Genomic DNA, 20,899 nt, shown 5'->3' on the forward strand with positions numbered 1-20,899 from the left:
GAAGGTAAGTGCCTACTTGAAATTAACTTCCCCCTCCCCCTGCAGGCTGCAGGATTTTAGCAATCGGCAGACTTCTCCTTTAACTTAAGGCCCTATTACACGAAACGATTATCGGCCGTTACGGACAATAATCATCTTGTGTAATAGAAGGCAACGATCAGCCGACATGAACGATCGTTGCACAAGAGTCCGGCTGTCCCCAGCTGATGCGCGGCTGCAGGGGGTGTCCCGTCCTATCCCCGGCAGCGCACGCACCAGAGAGCTCCCCATGCGCCTGTGACTTCCGGTGTGCACGGGGAGCTCTTTGATGCGCGCGCTGCTGGGGATAGATAGGACGGGACACCCCCGGCAGACGCACATCAGCCAAGGACAGACCAGGAGGCGAGAGGCTCAATGGGGGAACGGATGGCAGGTGAGTTGTGTTGTGTTTTTTATTTCATGTGTGTTATCTGCTGTGCACGGGGGGGGGGGAACCATCTATGAGGGATAAGAGGGAAGAGGGGGGCCATCTATAAGGGAGGGAGAGGGTGACCATCTATAAGGGGGGGGGAGGGAGAGGGAAGAGGGGGACCAGCTATGAGGGGGCCAGCTATGAGGGGGACCATCTATAAGGGGGGAAGAGGGGGACCATCTATAAGGGGAGAAGAGGGAGACCATCTATAAGGGGAGAAGAGGGGGCCATCTATAAGAGAAGAAGAGGGGGACCATCTATAAGGGGAGAAGAGGGGGACAATCTATAAGAGGGAAGAGGGGGACCATCAATAAGGGGGAAGAGGAGGCCAGCTATAGAGGGGGCCAGCTGATATCCTCTGTGCTGCTGTGACCTCCCTTATAGATTAGCACCCTCCTCTCCTGACATCCTCTGTGCTGCTGGGACCCTGCGACCTCCCCTATAAGATCAGCACCCTCCTCTTCTGACATCCTCTGTGCTGCTGGGACCTCTCCTAAAGGATTAGCACCCTCCTCTCCTGAGATGCTCTGTGCTGCTGTGACCTCCCCTATAAGATCAGCACCCTCCTCTCCTGACATCCTCTGTGCTGCTGTGACCTCCCCTATAGAACAGCACCCTCCTCTCCTGACATCCTCTGTGCTGCTGGGATCTCTTCTATAGGATTAGCACCCTCCTCTCCTGAGATCCTCTGTGCTGCTGTGACCTCCCCTATAAGATCAGCACCCTCCTCTCCTGACATCCTCTGTGCCGCTGGACCTCTTCTATAGGATTAGCACCCTCCTCTCCTGACATCCTCTGTGCAGCTGTGACCTTGGGGGGGGGGGGGCAACAGCAGGAAACCAGGTGGCAATATGTTTATTGGGGGCAACAGCGGGTGAACAAGTGGCAATATGTTTATTGGGGGCAACAGAGGTGGGGTGGACAATGCTTACTGGGGGTAGCAGCAAGGGACCAAACATTATGTTTATTGGGGTCAGCAGGGAGGGGAGGCAGCCAGTGTTTATTGGGGACAGCGTGTGGAGGGGGGGGGACAGTAGTGGATTATAATGTGGGCAGTTTGGGCGGATTGACCGGGGGGGGGGGCAGCCCAGGCCCCAGGGTACATTTAATCCGCCACTGAAACCACCATACCCCCCTCCTCAAAAAGATGTCAGATTTACTGGCAAGTCTGAAGGGGAGGTGGGAGACTAAAAAAAACACCCAAAAACAAATAAAAGTTGTTTCCTTCCCCCTGCAAGGTGCTGCCCTAGGCACCGGACTACAGGTGCCTAGTGGTAAATGCGGCCCTGGTTGTACATATCCAATACTTGCTATTTTTCTTATCCCATGACATAGCATAAGTTGTCCAGCAGCGGACTTCTTTTTTCTTCCCATTGACAACAAATGCTTCTTTTGCTCAGCAGAGTAGGAGTGCATATTGGGACATTGGAAGGAATAGCTGTTGGCTGGACAAGAGTTTTGGTTAATGGCCGTTAAAGGTTTATGGGCATTTCTAAAGTGATACTGTCACTGTCCACCCCTCACTTTTACTCAATTTAATTGGTTAAGAGTGTTGACTAGGCGGAGCTTTACGGCAGTTGTGCCCCATCTCTGGGCTCATCTGTCATATAGCTCCGCCTAGGTGACACTGTCCACTTTTGAAGTGAAGCGATTTCATAGCAGAAAGAAAACATAGACACGTTATATACAGGTATATTTTAAATGTGCAGCATCTAAGCTTGTGGATGGTGTGGAGAACCACACGTAAAGCAAGTGGTATGACAGTATCACTTTAAGGCCACACAGAAGTGCTTATTCATAGGCTGATTGGATCTTTTGTGTGGCCATTTAAAGTGGCACTATCAGCAGATTCTGCCTAATGAACCTGCTGATATGCCCCAGAAGTAGGGATGGTCCGAACCTGGTTCGGTTCGGGTTCGTACGAACCCAAACTCTCGGAAATGATTCCCACTGTCTTCCCGCTCCGTGGTGAGGGTGGATACAGCGGGAGGACCGCCTGGAAAGCTGGGATACAGCCATAGCCATAGGCTGTATCCACCCACATCACGGAGCGGGCAGACAGCGGGAATCTGATGCCGAGCGTTTGGGTTCATACGAACCCGAACCTCAGCAAGTTCGGACCATCCCTACCCAGAAGCTCTTTAATTATTCCTCTCTTCTCCTCCGCATTCTGTATATATATATTTGCTATATGCCCCTATGCTAATCAGGGGCTTAGGAGCATTTGGGGTGTCCGGAGCGACAGCTTGGCCTGCTTCCCAGCCTGCCCCCTCACGTGCCGCTAACTATGCATATATAAATATTCATAGTGGACGGCATGGAAGGGGGCGGGCTGGGCACTCCGAGCTGGTGCTTTGGGCCATGGCACGATGCCCCAAATGCTCCAAAGCCCCTGATTAGCATAGGGGCAATTAGGCAATATATATATACAGAATGCAGAGGAGAAGAGAGAAATCATTAACCGCCGTGCAGTTATAAGGTAAAGAGCTTCTGGGGCATATCAGCAGGTTCATTGGGCAGAACCTGCTGATAGTGCCGCTTTAAATTATCACTACAGGCACTTGTAGCTGAGAGTGATGCATTTAATGGGCCCCATAAATAATTTAGTAAATGATTGATTGAGCCATGTAAAGGCTCAGGAAACCAGCAGCGATAAGCGAGATATCAGCGTTTATCGTCTGCAGCAAGTCGGCCTGTGGAAAAGGATCTTTAGGCCAGAAGGGTTCATTACCTGAAGCAAAAAAATCTATCACAAGTCAGATTCAATCATGAAGATTACATAAACTGAGCTACTAGCCAGTGTGGCTCATATACCATAGCTCCAAGAGGACGCTGGTTATACTCTATTACTCAACAGCGAGGCAGAACACTGTCAATACCCTTCCTGGTCATATCACTACATAACTAGTGCTATTTAGGAGTCTGAGAAGACCGGGTGAATGAGAACCACAATGGAGATTTATCAAGCATGGTGTAAAGTGAAACTGGCTCAGTTGCCCCTAGCAACCAATCAGATTCCACCTTTCATTCCTCACAGACTCTTTGTAAAATGAAAGGTGGAATCTGATTGGTTGCTAGGGGCAACTGAGCTAGTTTCACTTTACACCATTTTTGATAAATCTCACCCCAAGTGTTATAAAATTGGGTAGAATTTTTAATACCCTGAAAGTAAAAAAGTAAAAAGTAACTTTTTTTCATTGGATATTCCCTCTCTCTCTGTTTTCAATACTAGAGATCATTTGATGGAAAATAGTTTACATACTTGTGCACACAACGGTATCCGTGTGGATCACCCACCATGGATTCCGCAGCTCGCCCCTGCTCACGGCCACGTACATTTCCGCCCGTGCCATAGGCTCCATTCTATGGTAAGGCGGATTTCATTGTGCGTCCAAAGAATGGGCAGGGGCGAGATGCGGAATCAGTAGTGTGCACACACCCTTAGGGCGAGATTTATCAGACTGGTGTAAAGTAGAACTGGCTCAGTTGCCCCTAGCAACCAATCAGATCCCACCTTACATTCCTCACAGACTCTTTATTGGTTGCTAGGGGCAACTAAGACAATTCTACTTTACACCATTAAAAAAAAAACTCCCCCTTAGGGCCAGTTCACACTGAGCAAGATCGTTGGAATCCTGCCGTGCTCAGTGTGCTGCTGTAAGTGAATGGAGAGGGCGCGCGCTTGTCCGCTTCCGCCGCTCTCCGCTCAAAGAACTAACATGTTAGTTCTTGGAGCGGAGATGAGAGGGAGCAGACTAGCGCGCCCTCTCCATTCTGTTCAACAGAACTGCCCTTTACTGTCTACATAAATGAGTGTTAGTGCCAAATACAATACCCAATGAGAACTGGTGTGCCAGTAATAATGCCCAGTGAGAAGTGAGAGAAGCCCGAAGTTATAGCCCGTAAAATCTTATGTGCCAGTAATAATGATTATAAGGTAGAGATGTAGATCTTTAGTGAGATCGGATCTTGTACTGAATAATATCCAAGACAGGAATATCAACTTCAACATCTAGAGAAAAATCTGGCTATATCAGGTGTATGTAGTGTGCTGTCCTTGTTCTTCCCATAGACTCTGTATTATTCATCCTTAATCCTTTATCCTTAACAGGTTACGTTGCCCTGAGCTATTCCTTTGTATTAAAATGAGGCAGTATTTCTGGTACCTGATCTGGCCTGTCACCATCTGAATATGTGTAAGGATTGCTTGCCGTGACCCTAAGGTTTGATGGAACTCTTTTTTCTTGTCCTTCTGCTCCTGACCTTTTGGCCTGTCTATGGATTAGGTCTCACTCTAGAGACTTTGTGTCCTGTTTGCAACCTGTTGTCAGCAGCCTCTTTGAAAAAATGCTGATGGAAACTACACCCCGAGGTCTCTGTAATGATAGTAAAATAAACCTTAATGAAGACCTTCCAGACCGTCAGTCAGGTTATTCCTGTAATATGCATAAAGAACAAAACGTGTTAGATGATCTAGCCATATATACTAGCCATATGCACTAGATATTTGCTGGATCCTATTAACCAAATACAGACAGTCTGACCAAAAGGTGTAGCTAAAGGTTCAGTACCCGGTGGCAAAAACACCTCTGATGCCTAAGTAGGCGCCAATGAAGTTACTGCCTGTTTACTGCTGAGGGTTCTGTGGTGGTAATAGTTATACAGTTACCAAATAATACCACTACAAAGAACAAATATTATCACCATACTATCAATAAAACACTATAGAAGAAATAAATAATGCCGCCTCACTATGGCAACAAATTACATGAGGCTGAATTATACACCCTACTGTTACCAAATAATACCACAATACTATAACCACATACACCTTAAAATGACTGGAAAATACACCATATTATCCCCAAATAATACCTTCATCCCATGACAACATATTATTAACACATAGTAGCTGAAAAATGCCATCACTTTGTTATAAAAAAAACAAACAAAACAACAACAACAACAACAATCTATATACACAGACCAATATTCCCCCTATACAGTGCCCATATAGTGGTAAATACCAAATCTATATGAGCTATCTATGCAGACCTTATTTAAGTGATTAGAGTACAGTTACATCCAGTGACTCACAGGTGACATCCTAGGGCCATATAAGAAATCACAGGCCTATCTGTAAATGAGCACTGATCACTGAGTTTACAGAGGCACCATAAGGCTTAATCAGTCATCAGATGGGGCTGCACAAATAATCACTGGATTGTTCATGTGGCCCTGAATGCAATCGGCTCCAGTCGGCTGTGATTTTTAGTTGGTCAAGAAAACCCAACTGCTGGATGCAGGTGTAGATTTAGTGCAGGGTTGGGCACACAGCGTGTGCCTCTTAGTGAATTCAGCTGGGGGAAAGAGAGCACGCTGGTCTTGAAAAAAAAAAAACGATGTATACTTCTGCATGAGAATTGTGTTTACTGGATTCTCCTGTCCATTTTGGATTTATTTATCCACATATTAGACTTTTCCTGACCTTTATTTTCCACACCCCTTTACCTCTCTCCTGAGTCTCCATTTGCCTCTTGGTTGTGCACTGTATATTTAAAGTGACTCTGTACCCACAATCTAACCCCCTAAAACCGCTTGAACCTTCAGATAGCTGCTTTTAATCCAAGATCTGTCCTGGGGTCCGTTCGGCAGGTGATGCAGTTATTGTCCTAAAAAACAACTTTTAAACTTGCAGTCCTGTGTCAAACTGGCGTGACCTAGAGTGTCTGTGCATTAGGCTGGCACAACCTCTCCATACCTCCTCCCCGCCCTCTTTACCATTAGGAATGCTCCAGGCAGATTGTCTCCTATTCATCAGCTGTGAGAACACGGCACATGGGCTGGATTTTTAAGGCATCTGTGCAGTTTTACTGCAGAGGAATAGGAAAAATCCTGCCAGTGGCATTCCTAATGATGAAGAGGGCGGGGAGAAGGGACAGAGAGGTTTTGCCACCCTAATGCACAGTCACTCTAGGCCACACCAGTTTGACACAGGGCTGCAAGTTTAAAACTTGTTTTTCAGGACAATAACTGCATGACCTGCCAAACGGACCCCAGGAGAGATCATGGATTAAAAGCCACTATCTGAAGGTACAAGCAGTTTTTTTTTTTTTGGGGGGGGGGACAGATTGTGGGTACAGAGTTGCTTTAAGGGAGCACTAGTCACTGAAGTGCCTCTTCATAAATTGTTCCTGTGGGTTATAGGACTTTCTTATAGTGATCTGTGCTAGTAGCTGTAAAAACCTCCAATACCAACTACAACACCTTGCATTACATTCTTACAGAGCACATGCGGCCTTTTTCCAAAAATGCCAGCCAGCTACTTCCCACCGTTCACTTGCTATACACTTGGTGCCATTAGTTTTGTTGCCCAGTTTGTAAATGAGAGCCTAGACTGTCTACTAAGGGAGAGTTCATGCCCCATTGACAACTGCATTCTATGGACATCATGGCATACTATGGATTGTCTATATTCAACATTATTCTTAACAGAGAGTGAAGCATTCACCTTGTTAGGAACTCTGCATTGGTCACCATTAAAGTTGATTGGACCTGTTGGTTTTGGCAGCTTTCTCCAAACCTGAATACTCTCTGTTTGCGGCTGTAGAAGTTGAATGCCATCCTAGGGCTGCCAGGAAAACAAGGATACAGCCTATGGCTTATCATTAGCACATCAATGGGAAAGAGGTAGAAAAAAAGCACCCAGCAACATATCATTACCATGGTACACAGATCTTTATAAGGTCCAAATTATGGGGGCCTAATAGCGCCTTTGTATTTCACTTTATAGTTCCCCAGAATCAATGTTTCTACAGGATAACCCATGCGCCCGCGGCTGGAAAGATCACCCGCCCGGTACTTAAGTACCGGCCGGGATGATCCGGGCTGAGACTGGCCGTTCCGTGACCCGGCCAGGGTCACGGAACGGCCGGGTGTTCACGTTGTTCACATAGCCTAAATCTGCATTAGACGCTCTGTTTGAAGCCATTGTTACAGATTCAGTTCAGCCAAATGGCCCAATGGACCTCATTGACCTTAATGGGGTGTATCGGGGGGTTTCTTCACGATATCCTCTATTTTACTGGATTTTAAATGGAAAAAAACCCCATTGCTTGGTCTGTTTTATAACCTGGTTATTTCATCAAATTCTGAACCAAGCCTCCAACACAGATGTGAACCTAGCCTTACGTATGATCTCAATATTGATTTTGATCAATAAAAGGTAAAAATAGCTGTAACCTTGGATGGCAAAAACACAATAAAGTCTTGAAGCTGCAATGTTCAATTTGTTTCCATCCATGTTAGCCTGCCCTAGTTTATGAGAATTTACGGGGCTGCGTTCAATGAATAACTTGTCTCCAACTAGGTTTAGTTTTTAGAACACCTCTTTGAAGGAAGTATGCAGCACATTGTTTCTAGTAAATGCAGTCAAACCAGTCATTTTGGGCGGTAAGATGTTTATTTGTCACCTTGAGACCTTGGAGGATTTTCTAAGGAAGCTAGGTGCTGTTCGCTGCCTGTCTTGTCTACATACCAAACATATTTAAAAGCTGTTTGTGATTCCATGGCTTTTGCTCTGTATGAATGATCTGGAAGCAATGTATAGTGGTACCTTGGTTTAAAAGTAACTTGGATTGAGAGCGTCATGCAAGAAGAGCTCACAGTTTTTTCAAAATTGTAACTTGGTTTGAGAACATTGCTTTGGTTTAAAGCGACTCTGTACCCACAATCTGGCCCCCCCCCCCCCCCCCCCCCAAACAACTTGTACCTTCGGATAGCTGCTTTTAATCCAAGATCTGTCCTGGGGTCCGTTCGGCAGGTGATGCAGTTATTGTCCTAAAAAAAATACTTTTAAACTTGAAGCCCATGCTAAATAGGAGTATCTGTGCCCTAATTTTGCACCACCCCTCCGTCCCTCCTCCCCACCCTCCTCATCCTTAGGAATGCTCCAGGCAGATTGCCTTCTATTCCCCACCTGTGGCAGCATGGCACATGGGCTGAATCGTTGCTGGATCAGCATGCAGAAAATGTTTCAGTGGAATTCCTAATGATGAAGAGGGTGGGGAGGAGGGAGGGAGGGGTGGTGCAAAGTTAGGGCACAGATACTCCCGTTTGGCACGGGCTGCAAGTTTAAGGGTGACTTCACACCTACCGGATCCGCAGCGGATTTTCATGCTGTGAGTTTGAAACTAAATCAGCTGCGTATCCTGTAGTGTGAAGCTCAGTGGGTCCCATACACGCAGCGGATCTGCTGCCTGCATGGGACCCAGCCCCTTTAACCCCTGCGCTGCCGCCGACCGCCTGCAGCTTACAGCCCCGGCACCCTTAAACCCCTGCACCGCCCGCACGCCTAAATGCCGCCCCGGCCCCCCGCACGCCCGATCGCCACCCCGGCCCCCCGCACGACCGATCGCTGCCCCGGACCCCCGCACGCCCGATTTTGCAGTTTTCAGCAAGATCGGCACTCTCTTGCAGTGACTTTACAAGGCACAACTAGTCGAGCGGCCAGACTGCACCTATGATCCCTGTATCACTTGTGCGTCCATTTAAATACATTGTTATCAGCTGCACATTCCTTGTTTAGACCTGTGACATGTCAATTGTTTGGGTGGAATTGGCCCAGTCATAGGATGGTGTCTATGGCACGGGCAGAGATGTGCACAGGGGCGAGCGGTGGAATCCGTGGCAGGTCATATTGTAAAATTCATAAGAGTTTATATAATAAGTTCTATAATAAAATTCTGAAAGGTTTTTTTTTAAGTAAATTTTTCCCAACTCCGACTCAAACCCAAACTGTCTCCGACTCGGACTCCATGACTCGGACTCCACAGCCCGGCCCCTAATGATCAATTGTTTAGCTCTTGCACTACACAGTGAACAGGGCTGGAAGCAGTTGGCTCCATTTATTGTGTAGTGAAACGATGTGTAACTGCAGCTCAGGTGAATGGCAGCTGAGCCCCAGTAACCTGGCCTGGCCACTACACAATGAACAGAGTTAATTGCTTCAGGCCCCATTCATGTAGGGTGGGTGTTCAACAGCTGAGAGTCAAATGTGCCAGGTGTCAGCACCTAGACGATCAGTGATTGATTTTCTATACTGTGGATAGCATTTCCTAAAAATTTTAAAAATGAGCACTTCTCTCCATTCCGATTCTCTGACGCTGCAGTTTCAGTAGTGCCTTCTTCCCACTGATCATTGATACCTGGTCTACACCTTTACCGACAGAAAATACCCAATAAGCCAGTTACTAGCTGAATGGTCACTGTTGCTACTCTAATTAACATTGAGATCTCAGCTCTGAAACTTCTGTTGTGACTCTATGTCAAAAAGTATCTTTAAAGCGACTCCGTACCCACAATCTGACCCCCCCAAACCACTTGTACCTTCAGATAGCTGCTTTTAATCCAATATCTGTCCTGGGGTCCGTTTGGCAGGTGATGCAGTTATAGTGATAAAAACAACTTTTAATCCGGCAGCGCTGTGTCTAACGGCCTGGGCTTACATTTGTATATGCATTAGGCTGGCACCACCTTTCCGTCCTTCCTCCCCACCCTCCTCATCATTAGGAATACTCCAGGCAGATTGCTTTCTATTCCCCACCTGTGGCAGCCCGGCACATGGGCTGGATCGTTAATACACCTGTGCAAAGCTCAAACAGCAGTAAATGTTCCTGGGTCATTCCTAATAAGGAGGAGGGTGGGGAGGAAGGACGGAGAGGGTGTGCCAGCCTAATGCATATACAAATGTAAGCCCCGGCTGTTAGACACAGCGCTGCTGGATTAAAAGTTGTTTTTATGACAATAACTGCATCCCCTGTCGAATGGACCCCAGGACAGATCTTTGATTGAAAGCAACTATCTGAAGGTACAAGTGGTTTGGGGGGGGACAGATTGTGGGTACGAAGTCGCTTTAAAACTAAGAAAACCCTTAATAAGTATCTCCACTTAGAAACTACATACAATGTACAGTAAATAGGCGGTATTCACTAGCTCTAGTGCATTACATATACAGGACACATCCTGGCAGTTATGTACTTAACGCTTGAGATAAATAGCGAGGAAAATTTTTAAAGTGGCGCTTGGAGACGGCATACATGTATCTAGCAACTGGATTATATACTGTAATCTTCCTGTCTTTGTAGAACAAGTATACACAGAGCATAGTATTTACATTCCATGAAAGACTTTGTAATACTTAAATTAGCCCGGGCTTTATATAGATAACCATTGTGTGTGCTTAATGGGATTTATCTTGATTTTCCAAGAACAAAATAGGCCATGTGGCCTTTGTTGCTAGGTTTATATGTTTTATAGTAAATACTGTATACTACAATATTATTATTATCTATTACGTAATGTTGGTAACAATGGTATACATAGGGAGCGCCCTGCAGCAAATGATCGGAGCACACACTCCCCTTTATTTTACCAGGTTTTGCCAACAGTAACAAGAGCATCTACTCTTTGATTCTTCTCTCCTTACCCTGCACAGGTTCAATAAGGACTCTAGGACTCTCATGTACAAGGGTATATTAGACAGAAATAATGCAGCCATGTACTGTGTATAATAAATTATACCGCTATGTATGATACACAAATAATCCTGTCATATACAGTGTGAGCACACAAATATATGGTTATGTAATAACGACACTATAAAATGACACATCATTACCACAAATACAGGGATTAAACATTGTTTCTGTACTGTAGCTAAATAAAACTCACTATAGAAACGCTAGCATCAATAATACCACTGTACAAGGCCCAAGTTATACCGACACACCAGGACAAACACTATTACCACTACATAGTGACTGAATAATATATATATATATATATATATATATATATATATATATATTTATTTATACAGGGTGGTCCAAAAGTAGGTGGACAGTTTGTGTAGTAGGGTTATGATGGGGAGACTTATCAAACATGATGTAGGGAAGCTTCACACGTAGCAAATCCACTGCGGATCCTGGTAGTGTGAAGTTGAATGGGTCACATACACACAGCGGAATCTTCATTCCACTGCGGATATGTAAGCCCGCCCCTTTACCCCTCCAAACCCCCACCCACCCGCAGCCCCCAGCCTGGAGCATAAATTACCTGCTTGGCGCCGCAGCTGTGTGTGAAGCTCCCGACTCCCCATCCCCGAGGGGAGTCGGGATCCTCACACACAGCAGCAGCGCCGAACAGGTAAAGGCCCTATTCCACGGAACAATTATCGTTCATAAACTTGCTCCAACAACTTGCTCCATAGGCTGTATCCCAGTTTTCTAGGCGGTCCTCAGGCTGTATCCACCCTCTCCACGGAGCGGGCAGACAGCGGGAATCAGACGCCGAGAGTTCAGGTTCATACGAACCCGAACCTCAGCAGGTTCGCTCATCTCTAGTTGTTACATGGTTGTTTAAAACGTTTACCGGGGTGATCATGATCATACAACACACCTACTTTTTTTAAACCTTTTTACGAACGACTGAAAGATTTCTAATTTTACGAACCGACTAGCGAATTATCTTTCAAAGACCAACGATTTCTTTTCGACATGCTGAAAAACTATTTTGAACAACTCACCAACGATTTTGCAGTTGCCGTTCGCTCGTTTACAGCTATTCCACGGAACGATTATCGTTAACGAGTGGTCGTTGGAGCGAGTTTAGGAACGAAAATCGTTCCGTGGAATAGGGCCTTAATATATAGGGCGGTGGGGGGGTTAAAGGGGCTGGGTCACTTACTGGCAGCGGATGAAAATTCTGCTGCGGGTATGTGACCCATTCAACTTCACACTACCAGTATCCGCAGCGGATCTCGCTGCAAACTCGCAGCGTGAAATCCGCTGAAGATCCGGTACGTGTGAAGCTACCTGTAAAGTGAAATGGGCTCAGTTGTCCCTAGCAACCAATCAGATTCCACCTTTCATTCCTCACAGACTCTATGGAAATGAAAGGTGGAATCTGATTGGTTGCTAGGGGCAACTGAGCCAGTTTCACTTTACACATGTTTGATAAATCTCCCCCATCATAACCCTATTACCCCTACCGTCCACCTACTTTTGGACCACCATAGATGCCCCTCTGAAAACAATAGTGCCAAATATATAATGCTCCAAAAATCAAAGTCACAAACAGATGGGGGGAGATTTATCAAACATGGTGTAAAGTGAAACTGGCTCAGTTGCCCCTAGCAACCAATCAGATTCCACCTTTCATTTTCCAAAGAGTCTATGAGGAATGAAAAGTGGAATCTGATTGGTTGCTAGGGGCAACTGAGCCAGTTTCACTTTACACCATGTTTGATAAATCTCCCCCATAGTGTCCATATTGTGCAATAAGCAGTAATAGTGAACTATGCAGGAAAAGGGCCCTTATTTGAGCTTTAAATAGTAATAGTAATAATTTTTTTTTTACCCCAGTAATAGTACCTTAGTGCCTCCCTTTGTACCTCTGCAAAGTAATAATAAAATAATAACTACCCCCTTTGTGCCCCTTGCAATAAAAATGCTAACTAATAAGTAACGGTGCCACCGGTAAAATAAAGAAATAAATATATAAAAAAGGCTATTGTCCTAATCCTTGACCCTAGTGATGCTGGTACTTACTCAGGGGCTTCGGAGGTGTGCTCTGGGTGTTTTAGTGGCACCTCTCGCAGAAGTGGTATGGGAGGCCTGGTCACAAGTGTAATCCCTGCAACCCCCATAACATTGCCATTGTGTGCATTGGGGTAACAATGTTAGCGCAGGACTGCCATCAAAAAGTGAATAAATCAAGTATGGAAACTGAGCTGCAATACCAGACACAACCTTTGGACAGAAGTGGTGCTGTTTCTGGAAAGCTGCCGCGCTTTTCTAATTGTATTTGAATCCTTTTAAATTCCTCAGTCTGTAATGGTACGGGTTGCCTGGAGGCAGGGGGTGGAGGCAAGGCAGGTTACCTGCTCACAACACCGGCCGGTAAGTCTGGTTTCAGGGGACGTCACAACCGGAACCAGGCAGACTCTTTGATGCCAAAAAATCCTCTTCTTTTAGAATGGCCACACAATCTCACACAATCTCAGCTGGAAGGCACAATCATTTTATAGAAGCATTATAGTTACTGCTTCTCCCTCATAGTCTCTTGGACTTGAAGAGTGGGTTTTGCAACTCAGTTTCATTGAAGTGAATGGAGCTGAGTTGTAATACCACACATAAACTGAGGACAGGGGTGGAGCTATTTTTTTACAAGAAAGTAGCCCATTTAAGGTACTCAAACCATACCTCCCAACCGTCCCGGATTTCGCGGGACAGTCCCGTTTTCGGGGTTCTGTCCCGCGGTCCCGGAACGGCCCCCCGTGTCCCGCATTTTAAGTGGCCCCAGCGAAAAAAAACAATAAATCAGTTACTCACCTGTCCTCCGGTCCCAGCAGCTCCTCTCCCGGCAGAATGCGCACTCCCGTCATCCTCCGGGGCGGGCAGCGGGGGTACAGAGTCACTAACTGTACCGGAAGTGACCTGCTCATGAATCACTTCCGGCACAGTCAGTGTCTGTATACCCCGCTGCCCGCCCCGGAGGATGACGGGAGTGCGCGCTCTGCCGGGAGAGGAGCTGCTGGGACCGGAGGACAGGTGAGTTACTGGTTTATTGTTTTTGCCGCTGGTGCCACACTAATGGGGGGATTGGCTACTCTGTGGGGCGCTATATGGGGTATTGGCTACTATGTGGGGGGATTGGCTACTATGTGGGGCACTATATGGAGGCATTAGCTACTATATGGGGGGCATTGGCTACTATGTGGGGCATATTTGGGGGATTGGCTACTATGTGGGGCACTATATGGGGCATTGCTACTATGTGGGGCATATTTGGGGGATTGGCTACTATGTGGGGCACTATATGGCGGCATTGTTTACTATGTGGGGCATATATGGGGGATTGGCTACTATGTGGGGCACTATATGGGGGATTGGCTACTATGTGGGGCATATATGGGGGCATTGGCTACTATGTGGGCACTATATGGGGGATTGGCTACTATGTGGGGCATATATGGGGGCATGGCTACTATGTGGGGCACTATATGGGGCATTGGATACTATGTGGGGCACTATATGGGGCATTGCTACTATGTGGGGCTCTATATGGGGGCATTGGATACTATGTGGGGCACTATATGGGGCATTGGATACTATGTGGGGCACTATATGGGGGATTGGCTACTATATGGGGCACTATATGGGGGCATTGGCTACTATGTGGGGCTCTATATGGGGGCATTGGATACTATGTGGGGCACTATATGGGGCATTGGATACTATGTGGGGCACTATATGGGGGATTGGATACTATGTGGGGCACTATATGGGGGATTGGATACTATGTGGGGCACTATATGGGGGATTGGATACTATGTGGGGCACTATATGGGGGATTGGATTCTATGTGGGGCACTATGTGGGGGATTGGATTCTATGTGGGGCACTATGTGAGGATTGGATACTATGTTGGTCACTATATGGGGGCATTGGATACTATGTGGGGCACTATGTGGGGGATTGGATACTATGTGGGGCACTATGTGGGGGATTGGATACTATGTGGGGCACTATATGGGGGCATTGGATACTATGTGGGGCACTATGTGGGGGATTGGATACTATGTGGGGCACTATATGGGGGCATTGGATACTATGTGTGGCACTATTGGGGGGATTGAATACTATGTGGGGCACTATAATGGGGGATTGGATACCATATAGGGCATTTTTGGCGGGATTGGATACTGTATAGGGCACTATTCAGTCAGCAGCATGTGGTGACTGTAGGGGAGTGGCTATGGAGGGTTGATATAGGGGCGTGGCTATGGAGGGTTGCTATGGGGGTGTGGCTATGGAGGGTCGCTATGGGGGCGTGGCTATTGGGACCGCGGCGCACATGTCCCTCTTTGCTCTTTGCAAAAGTTGGGAGGTATGACTCAAACACATCATATAGCTGAACATTCAGCTCATGCATCCTGAAACCATCACCCCTTCCTGGGAACACCCTACAGACTCCAGACAGTTGCAGGACCCAGATGTGAACCTAGGGTACCTTGACTACCAAGCCTCCAGAGTATAAGTCTCAGAAGCAATTTATACATTTACAACTATAGGTTTTGCATTAACCCTTTCACCCAATAAATATGAGTACCAACATAATGTCCAACAATAGAAGGTACAGTAAGGAAGTGCGTTAAAAGACATATTAAACAGGCCTGTATGAACACTCCAAAAATGCACTAACTTCCTATACGCCTACAGTCTTTAGTATAAACATACGTGGCTATATTTTATCATTGCGATTTATTATATTTATATAGACAATGCTGCTTTCTTCCTTTTTACCATTTCAGCCTGTTTTGAGCACCACCTGTTGGTGAAGTTGGGAACTTCAGGCATTCTAAACATAGTTGACAAAACGCGTCTGCATTTGATATGCTTAATTGAATGGTGCCCTCGGTATATACTGTATCTATGTGAACTCACAGCCATTGTATGCTGGGAACATGATGACTGTTGTGTTATGTAAAAAACACAATGACAACATGGTGTACTGTGTAGTTTTTACAAATTAATTTTACGCTGGAAGTCAACTAGGCTGTCACCTTTTACATTAACACTATAAACATCAAATATTTTGTACTTGCTGCAGGTACCCCAGATGATAGGGGCTTCCGCTGCACCCCCAGCACGTGTGAGAATCCTGCAGCAAGTGTTCAGGTGTCCTCTGGCACCCCCGCAGGACAAATGCTGCATTGCTGGTATTCATTGAAAACAATGAGCTGAGCATGTGATACATAGATGGGCCAGCTCTGAGGGTGAGAAGGGCACTTTGTAGCCACACATCTTAATGTGCACAACCTTATACCTGTCTTCTTAATAAGTATACCGTCTTTTACCTTCATTGACTGGCATAAAAACATCATTATGAGCGACACATATGCTCTTAGCAACATTTACATCACACACACAGCGTTGTTTTCTATGAGAGTTGTTGCTGGGCAATAATGATGCTTGTTAATGAGCCATAAGCCTGGAAACCACTGGACTAATATTGTATAGGGCAGCATTGTGACACCTACAACAGCTACAGAAGTCCTCAGAAGGTGGCGGTGGTGCTTGTCTTTTTTAGAAACAAAAACTGACATGTTATCCCTATTTTGTAGGACGGTCATACGCAATAATACTCAATACACACACATATGCTTTGAATCCCCTTATTTTGACCTCAATAAGTTTATAACTTTTTGTAATGCACCATGACCAAAAAATAAGCGAATCTGGTATTTTTTTGTTAGCTTATGCCATTTACCATATTCAGATTTTTCAGACAATTCTACTAGAAGCTATGCTATATATATATATATATATATATATATATATATATATATATATATATATATATACACAGTGGTGCCTTGCATTATGAGCATAATTCATTCCGGGACCGTGCTTTTAATCCAAATCAACTCTTAAACCAAAGCAAATTTTCCCATATGAAATCACTGAAATGCAGACAATTGGTTCCATGTTACAAAAATAATGATTTTTTATTGTGAATAACATGCAGAACAGATGAAACAAACAATGAGAAACAGCTAAATATGTGATATTATAAGTTACTGTGCAGTATAGCAATAAGCATGTGGAGTATAATGTATAGTAAGTGCATGAACCTAAAAAACAGCAGCAGTTTGTAGATACAGGATGGAGGTGCAGATCCCCATAATGCATTAGTGTAGTACAACAGGCTAGAATAGAGAAACAGGGCTGCTGTTAGAGGTCTGTGTGGTCACATGACAGCAATGGGGAAGGAGATGTGTTTAGCATAGACCAATCTGGAAGTGAGAATCACAGAGCTGTGCAGGACGACAGTGACAGAAACTTCTCTGTACAGCAGTGTGTATAGCTGAGTGTAAGTGCAGGCACATTATAGCAGCAGTGTGTATAGCTGAGTGTAAGTGCAGGCACATTATAGCAGCAGTGTGTATAGCTGAGTATGAGTGCAGGCACAGTATAGTAGCAGTGTGTATAGCTGAGTGTGAGTGCAGCCACATTATAGCAGCAGTGTGTATAGCTGTCAGGACCGGGGAGATAGGGACAAGACACAACAGTGAGCCCTAAAGCTGAGCCCACCCACTGTCCCTACCTACTTGCCTCAAACGGCCCAAGGTAGCCGCGGACAACCATGAAGTCGGTCCCTGCTCTGGTGTAAGTGAAACACAGAATGAGACAAACAAACAAACACAAAAGATAGTCAGCAAGCCAAAGTCAAAACCAAATGGGCAAAGCAGTACAAAATCAGTAAACAATCAGATAGTCAAAGGTCAGGCAGCAGGTCAGATAACAGGTCAAGCAAGCAAAGGAATTAGCAGTAGGGATCGCAGGAATAGACAGGGAGAGCTGGGATCAGGGTATGAACCTAAATAGCCAGCACTGAGAGATTGGCTGAGCTTTCTTTTATGAGAATCAAGAGCCTGGTCCGGATCCCTATTGGACCGGTGCTCTGATCCTCCAGGTACTGGACAGGCAGAGGAAAAAGTCAGTCAAGAGACCTGCTCAGCTGCAATATTAAAGGGGGTACAAAAACATGGCCACTTTTCCCCCTACTGTTGTCTCCAGTTCAGGTGCAGTTTGCAATTAAGCTCCATTTACTTCAATGGAACTGAGTTTCAAAACTACACCCAAAGTGGAGACAACAGTAGGGGGAAAGTGGCCATGTTTTTGTAGCGTTGGATAACCCCTTTAAAGTCCTGCAGAGCTCTGTGTAACTCCTACATTGCTGGATGCTGAGAAGCAACTGGGTGTGTCCCACAAAAGCAAAAACCAGGCCCAGTTCACACCAGGCTACTGTACATTCCTGACAATAGCAGAGTGTAAGTCCAGGCACATTATAGCAACAGTGTGTATAGCTAAGTGTAAGTGCAGGCACGTTATAGCAGCAGTGTGTATAGCTAAGTGTAAGTGCAGGCACATTATAGCAGCAGTGTGTATAGCTGAGTGTAAGTGCAGGCACATTATAGCAGTGTGTATAATTAAGTGTAAGTGCAGGCACATTATAGCAGCAGTGTGTATAGCTGAGTGTAAGTCCAGGCACATTATAGCAGCAGTGTGTATAGCTGAGTGTAAGTCCAGGCACATTATAGCAGCAGTGTGTATAGCTAAGTGTAAGTGCAGGCACATTATAGCAGCAGTGTGTATAACTAAGTGTAAGTGCAGGCACATTATAGCAGCAGTGTGTATAGCTAAGTGTAAGTGCAGGCACATTATAGCAGTGTGTATAACTAAGTGTAAGTGCAGGCACATTATAGCAGCAGTGTGTATAGCTGAGTGTAAGTCCAGGCACATAATAGCAGCAGTGTGTATAGCTGAGTGTAAGTCCAGGCACATTATAGCAGCAGTGTGTATAGCTAAGTGTAAGTGCAGGCACATTATAGCAGCAGTGTGTATAACTAAGTGTAAGTGCAGGCACATTATAGCAGCAGTGTGTATAGCTAAGTGTAAGTGCAGGCACATTATAGCAGTGTGTATAACTAAGTGTAAGTGCAGGCACAGTATAGCAGCAGTGTGTATAGCTGAGTGTGTAAGTGCAGGCACATTATAGCAGTGTGTATAACTAAGTGTAAGTGCAGGCACAGTATAGCAGCAGTGTGTATAGCTGAGTGTGTAAGTGCAGGCACATTATAGCAGTGTGTATAACTAAGTGTAAGTGCAGGCACAGTATAGCAGCAGTGTGTATAGCTGAGTGTAAGTGCAGGCACATTATAGCAGTGTGTATAATTAAGTGTAAGTGCAGGCACATTATAGCAGCAGTGTGTATAGCTGAGTGTAAGTCCAGGCACATTATAGCAGCAGTGTGTACAGCTAAGTGTAAGTGCAGGCACATTATAGCAGTGTGTAACTAAGTGTAAGTGCAGGCACATTATAGCAGCAGTGTGTATAGCTGAGTGTAAGTGCAGGCACAGTATAGCAGCAGTGTGTATAGCTGAGTGTAAGTGCAGGCACATTATAGCAGTGTGTATAACTAAGTGTAAGTGCAGGCACAGTATTGCAGCAGTGGGTATAGCTGAGTGAATGCAGACACATTATAGCAGGAATGGAGAGGATGGGAAACACAACAACTGACATAGACTGCAGGGAGCATGAAGGAATGAGCAGGACATATGTGGGCAGAGTATAGCAGCGCTCTCTGTTCGGAGAGAGAGAGGTTACAGCTATGGAGAGATTACCCCCACAGTCCTGTCACCTGATGGAAACCCCAGCCTGAAGTAGATCTGCTATAATTTGGAAGGTGAGGGAGACTTCCTGGGTCAGAGTACAGGGCTGTATACCCCTCTATACAGACCATGCCCCTCCCCCACTCCCATTGAGATCGGGGAAGTTTGGAGGACAAGTCAGCCCTGTGTACTCTTTGAAAATTTTTCAATCCACCTTTTGCAGTGTGGCAGGTGCATTGTCTCACTATAAGAGCCTCCTATCATTAGGGAATACAGTTCCCATGAAGGGGTTGTAGTTTGTGAATATGTTTATGTGTCAAGCTAATGTCCACATGAATGCCAGGACCCAATGTTTCCCAGCAGAAAATTAATGGGGTACTCTGGCGAAAATAATTTCTTTCAAATCAACTTGTGTTCAGAAAGTTTACAGATTTGTAATTTACTTCTTTTAAAAAATATCCGACCTTGGTATCAGGCAGTGTTATGGAAAGAAGACAAGCCTTGTGATGTTCTGGTTAAAGGGAGACTCCTGTGATTTTTTTTTTCTTTCATATCAAGTGCTGTGAGAAAGTTATATAGATTTTTAATTTACTTCTATTTAAAAAATCTTCCAGTTCTTATCAGCTGCTGTATGTCCTGCAGGAAGTGGTGTATTCTCTCCAGTCTAACACAGTGCTCTATGCTGCCACCTCTGTCCATGACAGGAACTGCCCAGAGCAGGAGAGTTTTTCTATAGGGGTTTTCTACTGCTCTGGACAGTTCTTGACATGGACAGAGGAGGCAGCAGAGAGTACTGTGCCAGACTGGAAATAATACACCACTTCCTGCAGGACATACAGCAGCTGATAACGACTATAAGACTTGAGATTTTTAAATAGAAGTAAATTATAAATCTATATAACTTTCTCACCACACTTAATTTGAAAGAAAAAAAAAACACAGGAGTACCACTTTAACCAGAACATCACAAGGTTTGTCTTCTTTCCATAAGGGCCCTATTACATTATCGTGCAAAAAATCGATATGCCGTTCGAATTTAAACGATAATCGTTCTGTGTAATTGCAGGCAACGGTCGAAAAATCGTTCGTATGTCGTTGATCTTTAATTTAGATCTGATCCTAAAATTATAGCTAATTCTTCGCTAATCGTTCGCTGTAATTTCAAGTTCCGTATTATTTCACTAATCGTTCAGTGTAATTGCACATTGTTC

At 45.3% G+C, this 20,899-nt stretch overlaps 1 protein-coding gene across 10 annotated transcripts in view; it reads left to right on the top strand.

Annotated features, from left to right (window-relative positions):
- The window catches only part of TTLL10 (tubulin tyrosine ligase like 10), an 85,579-nt gene that overhangs the window by 2,909 nt on the left and 61,771 nt on the right, over window positions 1–20,899 (top strand). For 5 of the 10 annotated variants that reach the window (XM_069947656.1, XM_069947657.1, XM_069947660.1 and 2 more), the window contains exon 2: window positions 4,563–4,674. The exons of 3 other annotated variants lie outside the window; for them this stretch is intronic. The gene's annotated coding sequence lies outside the window, so the exon portion shown is untranslated. Of the gene's footprint in view, window positions 1–4,562; window positions 4,675–13,971; window positions 14,062–20,899 lie in introns of those variants that run through there. 2 more of the 10 variants (XM_069947663.1, XM_069947666.1) reach the window with 2 other exon arrangements.

The sequence above is a fragment of the Dendropsophus ebraccatus genome, chromosome 12 (assembly GCF_027789765.1).
Source record: "Dendropsophus ebraccatus isolate aDenEbr1 chromosome 12, aDenEbr1.pat, whole genome shotgun sequence".
Lineage (NCBI taxonomy): Eukaryota > Metazoa > Chordata > Amphibia > Anura > Hylidae > Dendropsophus > Dendropsophus ebraccatus.